The sequence below is a fragment of the Lissotriton vulgaris genome, chromosome 5, assembly GCF_964263255.1.
Source record: "Lissotriton vulgaris chromosome 5, aLisVul1.2, whole genome shotgun sequence".
NCBI lineage: Eukaryota > Metazoa > Chordata > Amphibia > Caudata > Salamandridae > Lissotriton > Lissotriton vulgaris.
Genome location: NC_141693.1, coordinates 557362407 through 557382233, shown reverse-complemented (window position 1 = coordinate 557382233; position 19827 = coordinate 557362407). Strand labels below are relative to the sequence as shown.

Here is a 19827-nt window from a genome sequence, read left to right as displayed (position 1 = left end):
TCTTGTTTGCCAGCACTGAGGAGTCAGCAGAGGGCTTCTTTAGCAGTGGTAGAATTGTGGCACGTTTCCAAATGGCCGGCACAAGGCCGGTGGTTAGAGAGGAGTTAAGTACCTTATTAGCCATAAGATTTAGGGTCGTGGTCACAGCTATACACCTGTATCCTTAACTCAGACTAATAGAGGAGGGTGTTCACTGGCCCCAACTATTGGGAAGTATTTATGATGACAGTAGTGGATTTTCGTCTGAGTCCAGAGCCTTTGAAGCACACACGTGAGATATAATTGCATATATGGGCAAGTTCTATAGATTAAAGGCAAAGACTGGATGAAATGACTAAACTGCCACCGCTGCATTCTATGTTAGCTTGCCAAAAGAATTGAAAGATGCTTTGTGTACTACTTGTAAAACGACCCACAATGACTGAAACTGAAATAGAATTATTATTTCAAGTTGGAGCACAGCAACAACATTGGAAGACTGAAAAATAGGGGTGGGTTCATGAATCGCCTCTCAAGGAATTCAACATTCCCCCATTAATGGAGGGAAAATCATACAACCAATGCAGATTAGGTACTTAAAAGACTTTTAACCAGGAAGAAAAGAATTGCAAACATAACAATGGACTACCCTCTCTTGTGGTAAATGGGGGCATTTCACGAAATACAGTACCCAGTTGAAGGAAAACTACTTGGCCTATGCTTGACTTGCAAACCTCAGACAGGTTTCTGTCAAAAGAGTTTGCACCTTCAAGAGCACATTAATATATTCCTCTTTAAGTTATGATACCTAATAGGCTATGCACTATTTTGGCTCTAATTGACAGTGGGGCAGCTGATTGTTTTATGGATTGTATGTTCCAAAAGTTGGCTTGAATACCTGTACAGTGCACTTTTCCTATTCTATTGGTCACTTCTGAAGGGTGCAAGGAATCGGAGACTTTTAATTTGATTGATGCCCCTTCTTTTCCCATTGTAGTATGGACATCACAGCTATGAATCAATTTTTCTACCAATGATTGGAAGAATCATTTAATTAAATTCTCATACTGCCATGAAGAATGCTTTCCAAAAGGAGATCTTTAGAAACAGCAGTATCTCTCATGCCTGGAATTGCAACAGGAAGATGCATCGTTATCTGCCCTTTCAAAAGTGTAGCCAGACTTTACTGACATCTTTCATAAAGAGCTGATTCCCTGCTGATCCTTAGGGAGTATGGTTTCCTATTGCTCTAGGTCATTTGGCAGTGATTCCTCATGGAAGGATTTATCCTTTGACTTTCAATGAAGACAAAGTACTCAAATAATATCTTGACAAAACCAAAACAAGCATTGGCATAGCCAATAGGGCTCGCCTTTTAGATCTTATAAGTGTTTAGTCTGAGATATTGTCACTGACAGTGTTTTTAAGCTATGTTGTAGAGCAGTGTAGCTGCTGTGCAGCCTGTTGCAAAATTATATATCAATGAAGAAAACTGTGATGGAGAAAAAGGGAAAAGTGCTACATTCAGGATGTGGAATGACTTGGCATGGTATAATGAGTGCAGTGGTTGACAGGCAGTGGTGAATGAAGGACTTAGGAAAGAGGCTCAAACCAGTTGCAGGCAAAAAGAGCAAGGATATCTGTGAGGGAGCTGGCAGCAGAGATATTAAAAATTCTCTTATTACACTTGTGAGTAAATTTGAGCAATTTATTGGTAGCAGCTGGGTCCATGTTAAATACCTTCAGACATATCACACAGATAAAGAAAGAGAACAAGTAATAGGAAACAGCATTTGGAGAGTAACACAAAAAGATGCAGTGCCCCATTGCACTCGTAAAGCAATTCATATGTACTGCTGAAATATAAAATAAAATCACAGGTAGCACAAGAAGCAGATTAAAGAGATACCAAGTAAACAATCCAAATGTAGCACCCTGATGCAAAATGGAGCATTTGATCGATAGCAACTATTTTCAGAATAATGTACTTTGTGTGTCCTACCAGTGACACAATTGAGCGCACTGAGGTTCAGAACACACCACTTGCCCAAAAGCCTGTCCAGAATAAGTTTATATTAGTTGGTGCAGATGTGCTAATTAGGAGTCTATAAGTTAAGTGTAGAGGAGCACTGTTGTGTGAGTGCCCATGTCATGCACAAAGAAGCAGAGTTAATTAGTTTCATTATACGAGGGTTCAGAGGAGGAGAAAGGTTAAGGTTAAGGATCGGAGGAAGACCGAAGCCACAGGGTTAAGGTTATGTTATGTTAAAAATTTCTTGTTAAGCGCACTGCCACCGATTGTTTTCGTGGCGCTGATAATAGACAGAGAACAGGGCCCGAGGCATGAATATGTTGAGATTAATGATATGTTTGTCTGAAGAGCCAGGTTTTTAGTGCTTTCCTGAATGACATGAGGTCTTGAAAAGTCCGGATCTCAAGGGGAAAGGTGTTCCACAGACGGAATGCTAGAACGGCAAATCTGAAACCTGCATCCTGCTGAATACCCGCTTGGTCCACAGACACGCCACCGAACTCTGGGATCTACTGGACACTACATCACCAGACGTCGCCTTCCTCACTGAAACATGGATGAATGCATCATCAACACCCGACATCGCCATAGCCATCCCGGACAATTACAAGATCATCCGAAAAGACCGCTCCAATCAAACTGGAGGAGGCATCGCCATCGTCCATAAGAACACTATCAAAATCACGACCAGCTCCGACGATAACCTTACCACCGCCGAACACCTCCACTTCCAGATCCACATGGACCCCAGAACCACACTCAGAGGCACCCTCATCTACAGGCCTCCAGGAACACGTAAACAATTCACCGAGGACATCACTGACTTCATCAGTCCTCATGCCCTCGCCTCCGAGAACTACATTCTACTAGGAGACCTCAACTTCCACCTAGAAAAGAAAAACGACAGCAACACCACCACCCTTCTGGACAACCTGGCCAATCTCGGACTCAAACAACTTGTTGACACCCCCACCCATGTAGCCGGACATATGCTAGACTCAATCTTCACTTCCAGCAAACACATCTCCTTCGATCGCACCACAGCTCTCCACTGGACGGACCACAGTTGTGTTCACTTCAGCTACAAAACCACCTCGACCCACAACCCCCCACAACCTATTCCCCGAAGAAAATGGAATAAAATCACCACCGACCAACTCCTCACATCGCTCAACCAAAAACCACCCGCCCTCTCATCGGACCCAAACCAAGCAGCCATCAAATTCAAACAATGGATCACTCACAGCGCTGACGAATTAGCACCCTTGAAAAACAATCACACCAAACAAGACAGCAAAAAGACCCCCTGGTTCAATGATGACCTTAAGAAATCCAAGAAACTATGCCGTACTCTCGAGAAAACATGGAGAAAAAACCCGACCGCCGACAACATGACCACCTTCAAGACAGCCACCCGCAAACACCACCAGCTGATTCGATCCACCAAGAAATCAGCACTCAAGAATCGACTCGACAACAATGCCCATAACAGCAAGGAACTATTCAACATCGTCAAAGAATTTACCAACCCCACCACAGCCTCAAACGACATCACTCCCTCCCAAGACCTCTGCGATTCATTATCCTCCTTCTTCTACAACAAAATTGCCGACATACGTAACAGGTTCGAAAACAGTTCCAACAAACAATCCTCCCCACCCCCCTCAGAACCTAAACCGCCCTCTAACAATCTCAGTGCCTGGAACTAAATCACCACCGAAGACACCATCCGCCTAATGAATTCCATCAACTCTGGCTCGCCAACCGACCCATGTCCCCACCACATCTTCAACAAAGCAGACTCCATCATCGCACCCCATCTCCGTGATGTTATCAACTGCTCCTTCAACTCTGACACCTTCCAAGAAAGCTGGAAACATGCCGAAGTCAGCAACCTCCTGAAGAAACCCACAGCAGACCCCTCTGAACTCAAAAACTACCGCCCAATATCCCTCCTCCCTTTACCGGCAAAAGTCATCGTGAAAGCCGTCAATAGCCAACTCGCCGCCTTCCTCGAATCCAACAACTCCCTCGATCCTTCACAGAACGGCTTTCGAGCCAAACACAGCACCGAAACCGCCCTCATCGCAGCCACAGACGATATCCGAACACTACTGGACAACAGAGAAACAGTGGCAATCATTCTACTCGACCTCTCCGCCGCCTTCGACACAGTCTGTCATAGCACCCTCAACAACATCGGAATACAAGGAAAAGCACTGGACTGGATCATCTCGTACCTCGCCGGAAGAACCCAGAGAGTACGACTTCCCCCATTCAAATCAGAGGCTACCGAAGTCATCTGCGGTGTACCACAAGGATCATCACTCAGTCCCACCCTCTTCAACGTTTACATGAGTCCACTCGCATCCATTGCGCGTCATCACAACCTTAACATCATCTCCTACGCTGACGACACCCAGCTGATCCTTTCCCTCACCAAAGACCCTAACTCCGCCAAAACCAACCTTCACGAAGGCATGAAAGAAGTAGCCGAATGGATGAAAAACCGCCGCCTAAAACTTAACTCAGACAAAACGGAGGTGCTCATCCTAGAATCATCCCCCTCTGCCTGGGACGACTCATGGTGGCCTTCAGCTCTGGGCTCAGCACCCATACCCACAGATCACGCACGCAACCTGGGTTTCATCCTACATTCCTCACTCTCGATGACCAGACAAGTCAACGCTGTCTCATCCTCCTGCTTCAACGTACTTCGTATGCTCAAAAAAATCTTCTGTTGGATCCCCTCCAAGACAAGAAAGACTGTCACCCACGCACTAGTCACGAGTCGACTGGACTACGGAAACACCCTCTACGCCGGAATTACAGCCAAATTACAGAAAAAACTCCAACGCATCAGCGAGACTCATTTGGACATCCCTCGCCAAAATCACATTACCGGCCACCTGAAAGACCTCCACTGGCTCCCCGTCAACAAGAAAATAACATTCCGTCTCCTCACCTACGCACACAAGGCCCTCTACAAACTAGGGCCTGAATGCCTCAACTCTCGACTATCCTTCTATACACCCACCCGCCAACTAAGATCCTCCAATCAAGGCCTCGCCGCAGTTCCGCGTATCCAAAGACCATGGGAGGTAGATCCTTCTCCTACTTGGCGGCCAAGACCTGGAACTCACTCCCCACCAACCTCCGCCTTACACAGAACCACATCTCCTTCAGAAAAGAACTTAAAACCTGGCTATTCGATAAATAATGAACCCATCCCCAAGCGCCTTGAGACCCTCTGGGCGAGTAGTGCGCTATATAAATTCTTGAACTTGAACTTGAACCTGTGCGCTTGCGTTTGAAGGCAGGTTTCTGGAGAAGGGCCAGATGGGCTGAGCGCAGATTGCGGGACGGAATATGCCTAGTGATGAGTTTATTAATAAACATAGGGCTTTTGCAATGGAGGGACTTAAAAATCATGCATCCGGTTTTGAAGGAGCAGCGTTGGGCCATGGGGAGCCAATGAAGATGGCTAAGCAAGGGGGTTGCTGAGTACCATCTGGGTTGTGCCATAATCAGTCTTGCAGCATGGTTCTGCACCATCTGGAGGCGCCTCAGCAGGTAAAGGGGTAGGCCTAGATAAATAGAGTTAGCATAATCAAGGTGGGAAAGCACAGTGGCGATCACCACCTGGATGATGGCCTCTGGGGTGAAGAAGCGTCGCACCTTCAGGATTTTTCTGAGCTGGATGAAGCACTTGGAGACCACCTGACCTACTTGTGCTTTTAGTGAGAGATCATTATTCAAGGTGACTCCAAGTCTCTTTGCTGAGGGGGAGGGAGTTGGGGTTTGACCCATGTCAGATGGATAATAATGTGAGCCCCAGTGTTTAGCATTGTCCCCTGTGAGCACCAGCTCGGTTTTTCCAGGGTTTAGTTTTAGATGATTTTGGTTCATCCAAGTTTGGACGAACTTCATGATAGACTGAAAATGGGAAATAGAGGAGATAGAATTGTCGATGGTAAAAAGCAGTTGCAGGTCGCCTGCGTAATTAAACACTGTCAGCTGTTTATCTCTTAAGGCCTGGATTAAGGGAAGAATATAGATGGGAAGGGAAGGTAGGGGGAAGCCGAAGCCACAGGGTAGGGGTAGGAGGAGCCCAGAGTCCACGGGGAATTGTCAGGGGGGCACTAGGCTAGTATAGGGATGGCAGCAGGAATTTGGGTGAGCACTGATGCTGCAGGGTGTTGGTCTGGGGAGCCTGTAGGCCACGGGTTAGGAGAGCACTGAGGCCATAGGGTGGCAGGGGTTCAGGGAGCACAAAGGCTGCAATGGCTTGGTCCAGAGGAGCACTGAGGCCACAGGGGTGCAGTTATGCCAATATTTTAGCAGGCAAAATTATGGTGTTTTAAAAATAAATAATATGGAGGATGTATTTTCCCCATCAACTTCTATTGAAGCAGAGACAAGAGCACTGAGGCTGCAGGGGCTCTTGGGAGCACTAATGATGCAGGGGCTCAGGGGTGCACTGAGGTTTGGGGGGTTTCAGAGCTCAGAAGAGGACTGAGGCTTGAAGGAGCTTAGAGGGGTTGCTCAGGGGAGCACTAAGAATTCACAGGTTAAAAGTAGGACCGGGTGTAAGGCTACTGGGAGTTCACAAGACTACTGAAGCTGGACATGTCAGTGCAGCTGGAGCACTTGAAAGCAACTAGGCTGCCGGGAGAGTGAGATTAACGGAGCACTGAGGCAGTGTGGGGACAGGGAGGTAAAGGGGGTTAAGAAACCTTTCTGATATTTGATACAGGATGAAAGAACTACCACAGAAGCCGCTGGAGTGTTTTAAAGACTGGGACGCAGGAGGGAGATCTGAGGCTGAAAGGCGAGACAAACACTTATAGAACTGGCGGCTGCGAAGTTCGTCTTCAGCTGTGCGCAGTGTGTCTGAAGCAGCCAAAACGAAGCAGAGATGTGGCCATACAATGAGGATGTGTTTGTAAACAAATAAAAGTGACTGTTTACAGATGGCAGCGTGCTCAGCTGAAACTGACTTCTGCACCACGGCGGCTATCTTGGAAAGGTGTAGGTCACGCTTAAAAGAGAGGCCAATGCAGCAAACTGATCCGCAATACTCCACTTTCTCGTGGCAATGTAAAGCCCTTGTATGATTCTAGACATTACTAACATACTGCGTTTTGCAGAAGGCAATATGGGCTTTACTTTCTAGTACCTGTTATTGGGGTAGTTAATGAAGCCAGTCCATAATATTTACATACATGCCAAGATTTGGATAAAAAAATTGAAAACAATACAGGGAAATGTATTTTCTCCACTGCTATGCACTGTGGGTGCAATAGTAATTAACTAGCCCTTTAGAATCTTACCTCGCGGAGGGTGTCACCTTGCACTAGCTGCCATGAGATAGCTTCAAGACACGCCGAGCTGCTACTGGCCTGAAAACAGCTCCTTGAGCAGTTGGAACAAGCCGGTTGTTGCTTTGAGTCCTGTCCTGCAATCGTAATGGATCCGAAGTCCCTTCCTAGCAATCCGAAGAAGGCACCAGCTGCTGGACACACGGCCCCCGCTTCTTTGTTGAGCGGGCAGAGTCAGCTTTTGGCGGTTGTGGCCAATGGAGTGAAGTCTGCATTGTACCACTACGGACGGCGCCAGATGACATGGACGGACCTCTCTGGTGACAGAAAGGAGAAGGGCGGGGCCATGCCCAGTGTGGCAATGCTAATTAGAAACAAGAGGCGAATGAGATAAAATAGAGACGAGAAACCATAAATGGAGGAAGGTGCTTTTATGAGGTGGGACATAACAGAAGAATAGAAGATGGAAGACATGTTACTGCACTTGTGGGATGAGATGAGGGAGCGCGGCAGGATAGAGCACAGCTGCGAGGGAGGAGTGGCGCCACAGTTGCCAGGGGAGCGGGTGAAAACACTGCAGGAGAGAGAGGGAGGTGAGGTAGGGTGGGGGAGGGAAAGCTGTTTTCACGCACTCGTGCTTGTGGGAGCGAGGTGCGGATCACGGAGCTTTGCTAATTTAAAACAGATGGTCGGCGCGCGCTACTTGCTCCCTCAAGTTGGATGCCAGCACAAGCACGAGTGCTTGAAAAGAGCTGACCGATTTCTTAAGGTCATCTCCTAAAGCAGCGCATGTGCGCTGCCTAGGTGATACCTGAAGAGGGTTTATCAGCCACTCAACTAATCCTGCTCAGACGCCCATCTTTTTTAATACTAAATCAGATGGGACCTACATCTGATTTATTGTCTACTGGGAACTCAACTTCACTGTTCTCTAATATCCCTTACCTTTGTTTTAGGTGGATCAAATACATTTCTTCCAGACACTACCATACATTGGATGTGTGCAGGGTGTAGAATTTTGTGCAGAAGAGAATAGGCATGATACCAGTAATTATTTGGTTAATTTACTTGAATTTTCCTGCCTCTCCTGGCTCTCGTAGGGTCATTATGGGCCCTGGCGGGGCACCAGAAATAATTTAAGAATGTATTCAAATGTTGCCTGTCCCTCAACCACCCATAGGGTCCTCGTGGACCCTGGAGGAGCACCAACTTGTCTCTTCCTGTCTAATGACTAGCAACCGATAGTTGTTTATGCATGGGTACAGTACTGTTGAGTATTTCTGATAATGATGATGGCTTGTATTACATTGGCTAGCTTGCCCAAGTCTCATCAACTTCCTGCTTCATTTTTATTGCTTGGAAGTACACAAAACACCATGTCATGCACAATACGGAGATGGGGAGAAGTCTGCAAAATAGCTGACAGTGACACCAGAATCTTCAGCTAAGTGCTTCTGTTTGTTCTAAGTGCTAACACATATAAAAAACTAAAGAAGATGGCCACAACAAAGGAGGGTTCAGCCATGAAAGTGGCCAGAAAGGATAAGAAGTATGTTCCCAGTGACACCTCTGGCATCAACCCCTCCTCGTTTTTCCCGAAATGTGATTAACTGCTGCACCCTATTCTTCGTAGAATGAAGCTTAGATATTCAATCCTTCACTACTACAAAAACCAAAGCCTGTGTCTCACAGTGCTACAGTGGCTGCAGTCAAAGGAGAACAGTGAGTCTGAAATGAAATGTTTCTAGCAGCAAACCAAATCTTCGCAGGGAAGTTAACAATAGGTTTGTGAATTTCCTTGTCTCTTCCTCCTTCTTTCTGTTGTATGTGCAAGTTGTGCAATCAGCACTCCAAGACTTATATACATATGCAATATAGTCTACTATAGAGTCTTTAATGTTACCACATAGTGAAATTTTAATAGAATATACAGCATGGGTCTTCATATTTCAATTCAATGTTCAGAAAAATAGTTCAAAGTTCGTTTTCTTCAACAACACAACTTTCAGGATATGATATTTTTTGGGCATTCCAAATGTCCATCAAAGAATCCTTTAAGAAGCAAAAATTCTCAGCAAGGAAAATCTGAGATCAATGTAACATGGTTTCCGCTGCAGTAACATTGTATCATGATTGCCTCACAAAGGATGCCATGAACCATGAGGTAGATTATACCTAATAATCAAAAAAACAATGGAGTAAACCCAGATCTCTTACAGTGGGGGAGGGCTTGAAAGGTTTCAGCACTCTGTCCACCATCTTGTTGTGTTTGCATTGGTTAAACAGAACCATCATCATCATCAGATATATATTCCAATTCTTTTCAGCATTATAAGACTTCATGCTACCACTTAAACTATGGAAGCAGGGTTAATATTATTCCGGGTCTGGTCAACCAGACCCGGGTGACCAGCTATATCCATCTTTCTCTGAATTAGTGGAGTTATTCTGGGAGAGGGACACCAAGACTCCTAAGTAGGATGTGAAAGAAGTCAATTCTCTTCAGGACATATTTATCCCATGCAGTTTATGTTTCCTTCTATATAGCAGCAAACCGGCCCTTCTCAGATGAACTAGCCACATTTCCTTTTTAAAAACTTGTTTACTTCTCACCAAAAGGCTTAATTTTCAACTTGATCAAAATCTATTTGATATTTTTCCATGGCATGGTTGTGGGTTTCACACCCTCCCAAACACGAACATTCTTACAGTAGTCATTAATTACAAATGTCACAAACACTATTCACAAACTCAGTGCTATGACGTTGGTTTTAATTGCAAAGGTGCGGCAATGAGTGCTGCAAGAAGAATTGACTTGCCTTCTAGGAAGAGTGAATGACAATTGAAAATGTTCCAATCTGTGACTTTTGAATTACAATGTGTCAAATCATGACAGGCTATTTCTTTTGATGACAATTGCCCCATCCCTATGGGTGGCTCTGTGTCTCAGGTATAAAACCACCGTGTTGGGGAGACATTAGACACAGATCAGAGAATTGCTCTTCCAGTGTTCCTTTGAGCACAGACCCTGCCACACCGAGAGAACCATGTCTGCCAAGGGCGGAGGACACCACCAGCAGCTCCAGAAAACGCCTGCGGTCCCAGGTCCGAGACAACCTGCCTGCCAGCCCATCCAGCCAGCCAGCAAGCCCATCCAGCCAGCCTGCCAGCCCAGCCAGCCAGGCAGCCAGGCCAGTCAATCAGCCTGCCAGCCCAGCCAGGCCAGTCAGCCAGCCAGCCAGGCCAGCCCGCCAGCCCAGACAGCTAGCCTGCCAGTCAGCAGAGCCAGCCAGACTGCAAGCCCAGCCAGCCACCCTGCCAGCTCAGCCAGCCAGTCAGCAGAGCCAGCCAGCCCGCCAGCCCAGCAAGTCAGTCAGCCAGGCCAGCCAGCCAGCCTGCCAGCCCAGCCAGCCAGCCAGTCAGCAGAGTCAGCCAGCCGGCCAGCCCAGCCAGCTAGCCTCCCAGTCAGCAGAGCCAGTCAAACTGGAAGCCCAGCCAGCCACCCTGCCAGCCCAGCCAGCCAGTCAGAAGAGCCAGTCAGCCTGCCAGCCCAGCCAGCCAGCCAGCACAGCCAGCCAGCCAGCCAACCAGCCAGTCAGCCCAGCCAGCCAACCCAGCCAGCCAAACCAGCCAGCCCAGCCAGCCAGCCAGCCAGCCAGGCCAGCCAGCCAGCCAGCCTGCCAGTCCAGCGAGCCAGCCTGCCAGCCCAGGCAGGCAGCCAGCCAGCCGATCCAGCAGAGCCAGCCAGCCTGCCAGCCAAGCCAGCCAGCTCGCCAGCCCAGCCAGCCAGCCTGCCAGCCCAGCCAGCCAGCTCGCCAGCCCAGCCATCCAGCCTGCCAGCCCAGCCAGCCAGCTCGCCAGCCCAGCCAGCCAGCCTGCCAGCCCAGCCAGCCAGCCCGCCAGCCCAGCCAGCCATCCAGCCAGCCAAGCCAGCAGAGCCAGCCAGAAGCCTGCCATGAACGTAAGCACTGCCAAGCCAAGGCGCCCATTACAGGAATCCTTATTAATGTATGAGTGATTGAAATAAAGGCACATATGGCCATTGTTAGTGTTTTTTATTTCGAATGTATATCTCGCACAATTTAGTGGACTATTAGAAAAGCAGGATCGATACCTTGTAATAGAAGAGTATGGGAACCTTTCACCGACCTATTTTCACATGTAAGATTGACTAAGCTGCACACTAGCATCACTTACAAGTAAAGAGTCTATTTTATGATTCATAAAATAAGACGTTGAATTTATGCATGGATTTACATCACTCTGGTGTAATTTTTTGCGTTTATTCTTCACATGGGTGAGTTTTGAGCATTCTATGGCGATTGGGGGCAACCATACACGTTAGTGAACACTCACAAAATTGCAGGTCTGTGGGTATTCAGAGAAGCTTTTTTCCATGTTAATTTCCAAGTAACAAAATGGCCATGATTGAACAAAAACTAAGGGAAGATATAAAGTGGCTAGGGTGAGAAAGGGGATATAACGTTTTAAAAAGTGGTTAGGGTGTATGGGACGGAGTTTCTCCTGAGGGAACAATGTCCCCATACAGTAAAACGATAACAATTTAAATGATTATTTTTTTATTACAATTTGTCATTCGGAAATGTACACTTATTGTATTTTCAAGTGAGAACATGTACATGCATGAGATTTCTACTGGAAACTGTCAAAGTCGCAGTTCTCAAGCAGCACACCAAAAGCAGCTATTTTTTGACAATCTGGAGGTCCTATGTGGCAATTAATAGTATGTGTTGCTTTACAAAAATGTTAAACATACATAATGTGTTACAAGGTCAATATAAAGCAAATTAACTAATATATATATATATATATATATATATATATATATATATATATATATATATATATATATATATATATATATATATATATATATATATATATATATATATATATATGCTCACAAAACATGCTTTTCATTCGCTAATACCACATTGCAAATGTGAGCAAGGACTGTCTGAAATAAGTTGATTCACAGAAAGTATGAGTGTAAATAGTTCACACTGGTGTATTTCAGAATGTATAAATACAAGAAAGGAGGTCACACCTAGCTCTGGAACTGTGGCATTGGTGATAGGAGTCGAGGGGGGGGGGGGGGTATGCTCACCAGAAAGAAAAATAATGCCTAAGAAGTTCTTCTCACAGTATTAGTAAATGCATGCAAAGACCTTACAGGAGGACCAGAGCGAAATCTAAAAGAGAACAGAAAAATAAAGTGAGGTAATAATACTACAAGAACAAAGACACAGCTGAAGACCATGCAGGATAATTTGCTGCACCATGTCGGAAATCTGAAGTCTGGATGGACAAGCCAGCCTTAAACAATATAATTTGATTCTAATATGATCTATTTGTAGCCTCATAAGGATCTTCGTCTGAACTATTCTGTGGTAGAACCTCTCTGGGGAAATACTGATGCCGAATGCACATAGGTTTACCCCTAAGGGCTCTACTGTACCTTCTGAATTGAATAGGCTTTGTGGAGGTCACATGCAGTTTCTTTTTTACCAAATGACATAATTCACACTATTCCCCTTTCTGACCTGTTACCGGCATTCAGAGTCCTTGAGGTAATAACCCTTATATTCGCCTGGTACCAGAAATGTGGCGTCAGTCTTACACTGAGTCTGGCATGACCATTTACATCCTGTTCAGGTCATCACCAGGGGCATCACATTTTGTATTCCTGGCTACACTGCCTTTCCCACGTGGTATCAGAAGATCACAGGTTGTCAGGGATAGGTTGGACATGATATAGGAACAATGTTGGTACAGTGTTGTGTTCTGTGGTGTGTTGGAGATGTTCCGTTCTGTTAACCTTGCTTACCCTGCGGAATGAGTTACACACTGCCCTACACTACACTATTGTGATAAATAAATCATCAGAGTTAGAGTATTCATTTTAAACTAAAACAACTGTATGTCTACTACAATTGTTCCATTAATATGCTCTCATTGATTTCTGCAGTATATAGAATACATGTACCATATGGTCACCTGTTTAAGTAACATAGCTTCTTAAAACAATGAGAAATATTATGGTTCTAGTGTCAAAAAGGAATATTGCCGAACCAGTTGTGATTTTATTTGAGCAACTGGCACTATTATACTTATATCTGCTCTTGATATGTGTGGTGTTGCGCTCTAGTCTCCGGCGCCCGGCGTGATGACGTGGCCCGCCGGAGCAAGAGCGGAACGTTGGCGCATGCGCGCAGAGGAGGAAAGAAAGCGCACAAAGGGAAACTAAAGGGCAGAAGCGACCGGAGCTTGGCTAAAGTAGACGCTCGGCGCTCTCATAAATATCGTATTTGTAAATTACAATAAAGACACTGTTCCACTTACCTTGGTATCCTGTTCTCTGTGGGAGAAGAACCTAACAACATTACAATATGTAGCACCTTCCCCTGAAATTCCGGAGCTTGGTGCTTTAATTTGCTGTCTAATTGTACAAGGTTTATTGGTAAAATGTCTTTATGTGCAGTGACTCTCCCCCCGCCCGCTCTGACCTGCGCCCATCGCAAGAATCGCAAGCACCCGCCAGCTCTCCAAAGAGTCAGTGAAGTGCCCAGCACCTACAACAAACCCATCACATAACTCCCCAGCCATTGAAACAAGCAGTAAACAACAAAATAACATAAAATGTTCCAGCAGCAGTCAATCACATGATAAACCAAGGAACTCATCATCCTCCTTAAACAATGACAATCCAATCAAGCAGTAACTGCACAACCAATGAAACACAAGTCCTCTCTACCATCTCACTATCTAATCAGCCAATAGAGCAGTACCTTACTGGTCACCAAATCTAACTCCCTGTTGCACAGAAATCCAAGCACCTACCACACCAAAGTCCTAACCAACCAGCTACATTCTAGTTTGTTCTTCCTGTAATAAATAGCATGCAGCGCAGTATTCAGGCGTTTCGAGTAAACAGCAATCTCCCCTCTAATTAAGAGCTACAATCTCTTAAAAAGCACATCCACATAATGTCGTTTTGCTAATTATAACTTTAATTGGCATACATTTTAGAAATTGACTTCAAGGACATGAGAGGTATATCTGTAATGACCTCCAATGCAAGAGAAATCAATTTCAATACCTAGAGTTTGGTTTAGTTCATGACAAGGCATTACTAGATATCTAATCATCTGTTGGCGGCAATATATCAACCTTGACCATATGATAAGCATTCAGGTTTGTTAACCTCATGTCCTTTCTATTCCAGTGGAACCTCACATACCATGCGTACCGGAGGCGTCCCCAGAGCAGCAGAAGCCAGCACACCACAGTGGACGCAAGCAGTGAAGGTCTCAGCACTCACAGCCCCAGCACCTTCCATCACTCCATTAGCCTGTGTGTTTGGGAAGTGTTTAAAAACACAAGCCATGTGAGCTACAAAGGCCAGTGTGTCAATGGCAGTACACCTGTTTAAACCTCAAATTGTATTTATGATTGTTCTTTTGAAAAAGCACCAGTATTAAATCAATTTGATTAACTAACGTTGTCCACGGCTGATTGCTTTGAAAATGATCCACTATTGTACACTGTTTACTGCACTTCTTGGTAAGATCTTCTAAGACAAGAAAGGCAGCCTTGCTGGGTTACACCTCTAAGAGAAACATAATAGAAGCTGATACGAGGCTGAGAATACTCTGAAATAACGTCCTCCTTGTTGGCAATGGGGTTGATCTTTCCATGTCCCCTGTCCAGGCTCAGAGGCCCCACAGTTCCAAAGGAATCTGTGACTTAGTTGTTTCGACTTTAGATCCAGCCAAGGTTTTAATTGAGGGATTGCAAATGTGACCACTTTTCTCTCTAAGACGTCTTCCATTGCGTGTCTGCATGTCTCTTGAGACTCTCTTATTTAAAAGTGCCATTTCCTGCGTTACCTGTCCCGCTGGGCGTGTAAATACAGGCACTTTACCAGGAGCACAGTACTCCCACAGCAAAGAACCTCTTGGGCGCAGTAGTTGGCAGCAGTGATATTACTTTCCTTGGCAGCTAGTGTTTCTGCTTGCTCTATGGCAGCACAGGCAAGGGATCACAGGCAGAGCCTCGCCTGGGGTCACTTCTGCTCCTTGAACACAGTTCCAGGCACCTTTCACAGTGGTACCCCATAAACACACTCTTGTTGGGGGATGCGAGTCTGGGGTGGACAAGAGATGTAAACTGCTTTTCAGATCAGACTTCGATGGAAAGCACAGCAGGGGAGCAGAGATGGGGACAGAGCAGCTGTGCATGATTACTGTCACTCACTTGAAGCTGGAATCTGTCTGCATCTTTCTAAACTCCTCAAAGATCTCACAAGACACTTAGAGGCAGGATAAGCAGTGCCATCGAGACCCTCAAGACATCAGTGGGGGGGGGCGGCACCAAGTAAGAGGCATGGGAGACACAGGGAAAGATATTAGCGTCCACACATCACTGGAGGCCCCTGTCCCACTGAGCAGCAGCCCTGGCACAATGCAAAGTACTCCTTGAATGCAGAGCAGCTGCTGCATCCTGAGCAGCATTCAAGCATATGAACAGCAGCCATGATAATATACCCAGTCATAGCATGTGCCCGGCTAATAATGCTGCTAGCACTCCACATACTCAGCAGCACTCTGACAAATAAAGCAGCCCAGGTATACTGAGCATGGTCCTGTCGTGTTAGGCATAACTGTAGATTTAATAAGCATCTCCCTGGCCCCATAACCAGCACAATGACAAATGTAGCAGAATATTGAATATGATGTTAATGGCAAACCCGCCGTATAGTGAACAGAATCGGTTTACCATTGACTCTATCCATCAGTATTGAGCATCACCTTAAAACAACAGGCATCTAAGGGTGAGAACAAGATGTGCACTAAGCCGTCAACAGCAGCTGTTGGGAGGGTGACAAACTGCACACATGGGAAACATTTGGAGTCAAAAGGGGGTCTCTACTGATGCACATTAATTCATTATTGCAACTAAAAACTTTTACATATTGTTAATAACTTAATTCACAAAGATAACAATAGTGAAGGTGTAGAAATGTCCCATCTCTGAACAGTTGAAATCTCAGATCATAATCTTGAATAACAACACACTAAACTCTAATTACAAAATCCAACAAAGAAGGTACAGCCTTAGAACAAAGAAAACCAACAAACCAGCTCACAGTATAATGTACATGAGCATAGAGAAGGGGTGGGTGTATTGCTTTTCCCACTTGCGTAATCTGAACTTACGCACATCACTTACTCACATAGAAACTCCAACACTCCTCTGGAGGTAAAAATTAGTTTTATTAATACTGTAGGCAAAGGCAATAAGTCACTGTACCGACCAGATTTTTGGACCAGATGGAATCCGCTCCTAGGAGCCCCTCTAATCCAGCCGGAACGTAAACAACTCCCTCCTTAGAACGTATTTACAATGGATATAGGCATATGTATAACATCTCGTACCTAAGGATGGGGAAAATAGCAATAAACAAGCATTTGTTCTACAATATCCTATTCACACCTATTAGTCTCGCGGCCACATAGGCCCAGACTAGTCTACCCTGGGGCAGGTCTGATAATGTACCATTTCGCACTTTATTCACTTGACACGCGATCCGGCGCGTCTACACACGTGGGCCTGCAGTCCCAGTGCTCTCATTTATACCCGGTCTGCAATCCAGCAGACCTACACACCCCTCAATCTTGGGTGCTCTCACTCACACACGGCCTACAATCTGGCAGGCCTCCGCACCGTATCCCCCCGGTGCTCTCATTTACACACGGTCTACAATCCGGCAGACCTACACACCTATCCTTAGGTGCTCTCATTAACGCCGTGTACCAACGACGATCACTTTCCTATGAATCCTCAGGGATGAAATCTGTAATTATCTACTCAGGGTAAAACTACGGCAATGGAAATTAGTATAGTGTTCGAATCATAAGGTGTGCCTTCTGCTCTTGACATCAACTGTTTTCTGCCTCCCTACTTGTTCAGTCACTCCTTACCTGACCGGGATCCACATCCGTTCATGCAAACAACGCCTGACTAGAAGAACTAGATTACAACGATTGAACAAGAATACAAGGCACATGTCGGTTCACCAAAAATGGGGGCATTTATTATAGTAAAAGAAATAAACACAATACTACACAAGATATATATATATCTATACGTATATATGCTGCAAAGAAAGGATAGAGGTTAAGGTGCGCGCTTCGCAAGGGAAGGGGCAGATATCACCTGGTTAATATGAAGTTTGGACTCGGCAGTCATCTAGGTTCTCGTCTCGTCTCTCTCTGTGTCTTGGCTTGTCTCGGGGGTCCACCTCAGCAGTCACAAGTACACGTCTGCACCGCTAGGCTCAACCTCCTCTGCTTCCCTCCAAGGCACTGGAACCTTGCTCGTTATTAGCTACCGTCTCTCTTATCTAGCAGGGTTTTGGGAGCTTTAAGTGGTGAGAAGCCAACTGTGTATTTGAATTGTGACTTATATCATCCTTATTACCAGGACCCTCATTCTTCCTGAATCATGTGGTTTACAGACATGCAGTTTCTGTGCCAGAGTTGGCCTACCACAATATTGCCAGTAATAACCCTATACTTGTAGGGTCACCATCACAAACAGATGAGTGCAAATACAGTCTGGAAAGTCACCAGAGTTTTCAGTTAATATGTTGCCTTCATCAGTAATCACAGCAAGTGTCTGACGAGTATGCTGAAGTTATGTCCATTGCAGACCAATCAAATAAGATTAATATAGCCCTAGCCAGTCTCTTTCAAACCACAAAGTTGTTCGCCATACAGACTCAAAGACAACACCAGATGTCCATCAATCACTCAGTAGATCTGTAGAGTGCTTCTTGTCACCTTTGAGGGTATCCAGTCAGACTGAATCAAGGGTAATGCAATTGATAGTCTATGAACATTTTTAACGTCTCTTGTATTCAAGGAATTTGCACTTGAATATATTCAGGTGCCATGGGTTCCAGGATAGGAAGATGAGGCCCACCTCAAGCAGGATTTTTATGGGGAAATAGTAAAAGATTTAACTATCTAATATCAGCAATTAATTCTCTCAGATTGTTTGAGATCCGGCACCTGAGATAAAAGTATAGTTTAACTCACTAGATACAGTCCTCCGACACACTACACACCATCCACAGTCGTTATTCCCCACCAAATCAGCTTTACCTCATCCATACAGCACTGGGTAGGTCTTTACATCTGTTTACCGCCCTGCTAAGGTTGGATATAAATCCAACAGCAGAATATATTAAAATCGTTTTTATGAAACCTCTGCAAGGGTGGACTAGTTTACCTACACAGTCCTCTTCTACTTTACCAGCCTCTTTTAAGGGAAAGGTATGTTTCCAGTTAAACGCTGAATAAGAACATTGTATATTTTATGTAATGATCCTGAGACCTAGAGAAAGCAGTAAGCATACCATAATTGCAGTGGTTATCTGGGAGGTGTGACCCTGAAGTGAGCATGCGACTCTAGCAGAACTGGTATTCTGCTGGGAGGGAGATGGAATCAGGAGGGGCAGGTGGACGAAAAAACTTAGGGAGATAATAGTACCAACAAAGAGGTATAGATTAGGGAGGGTCAAGGAACTAGAAACATGTATAATTAGACAAAAATGGAGCAATAATGCCTGGAAAGTTGGCTCGAAATAGATGAGCCAATGAAAAATCTTTAATTGGTGGATTTAACAACTCAGTCCTCAGAGTTCGGACATCTTGAGTTATTGCAAATGTTGCAATAAGCAAGATGCAAGGGCCAAACGATTGTAGGAGTCCTGGACCTGACTGGGCTCATGTGGGCAAGATGACGGACAAAAAAATAGTAATTCACCAACCTTTCCCTATTCAGGCAATGTCTATTTGGAGCAGTTTGTAGGTGAACTAAGATGTGTCAATCTTACAGACCCAAATTAGGATCTCCAGGACATGTAGAGTTCTAAATATACCCCTGCAAAGCCATGTAAGACTTTTGCCCTGTATAATCATGACTATGTAAAAAATACGTTAGGGGGGTTTTATGAGGAACCTCGGTTTATTTAGGTCTTAACTGATGGGAGACTTTCACATTCATTAGCAATTTTATAACATCATTGGAGGTCTCAGGCAGGAATAGTGCCTAGGAGGGGTTGGACTGTTTCAAGGTGTCCTTTGTTGATGTTTCCAATATTTCCAGAAATTTTGTGAGGTCCACGAGCTCACGAAATTACTTGAATTTTCTGTCTACCGTGATGACCATAACGGCTGACTGCTGCAGATCAAATCTTATATTTTATTTCCTTTTTAGAGGCTGCATAGCCAAGAACAGGCATGTTGGTATCATGAGAGAAGTCAGGTGAAGGAAAAACCTTACTGTGGTCCATCTAGTAGGGGCCATGCTTTTTGGCCACCATTATGATTTTGCCTTCCAATGCTGGAAGAATTAGGCAATCACAGTTTTAAGGTGTCTTTCTTCGTCAGTTTCCTAGAGAAGAAT

The 19827-nt window shown here is 45.2% G+C and overlaps 1 long non-coding RNA gene across 1 annotated transcript; it reads left to right on the top strand.

Moving 5' to 3' along the window:
• Nucleotides 1–11222: 11222 nt before the first annotated feature.
• LOC147711250 (uncharacterized) lies at nucleotides 11223–14852 on the top strand. The gene is made up of 2 exons (XR_015295680.1): nucleotides 11223–11293; nucleotides 14579–14852. It is a non-coding gene; the product is annotated as an uncharacterized LOC147711250 (long non-coding RNA).
• The last annotated feature ends 4975 nt before the right edge of the window (nucleotides 14853–19827 follow it).